General features: G+C 39.2%; 1 non-coding gene across 1 annotated transcript; it reads left to right on the top strand.

Annotated features, from left to right (window-relative positions):
• The first annotated feature begins 110 nt into the window (after positions 1 to 110).
• Trnat-cgu lies at positions 111 to 183 on the top strand. Its single transcript has one exon. It is a non-coding gene; the product is annotated as a tRNA-Thr (tRNA).
• Positions 184 to 273: the final 90 nt, after the last annotated feature.

Here is a 273-nt window from a genome sequence, read left to right as displayed (position 1 = left end):
GAAAATTTATCAAGCAGCTCTATCTCACGACGAACCCGACTAATTATTAGCCAGCAATTTGCCCACAGCCCCCCAAATCGCTATAATCCTCGCATCTTGTAACACCCAAAGCTGTTGTAGCTCAGTTGGTAGAGCAACTGATTCGTAATCAGTAGGTCGGCAGTTCGATTCTGCCCAACAGCACCACTCAATATTTTTATTAATATACAACAAGTTACGCTAATATTTAAAAAATCTTGTTTTAACTTAATACCTAGATCCACGGACTAAAAA

The sequence above is a fragment of the Priapulus caudatus genome, unplaced genomic scaffold (assembly GCF_000485595.1).
Source record: "Priapulus caudatus unplaced genomic scaffold, Priapulus_caudatus-5.0.1 Scaffold44262, whole genome shotgun sequence".
NCBI lineage: Eukaryota > Metazoa > Priapulida > Priapulimorpha > Priapulimorphida > Priapulidae > Priapulus > Priapulus caudatus.
Note: the sequence above shows the minus strand (reverse complement) of the source record. Positions and strands in the feature narration are given on the sequence as shown.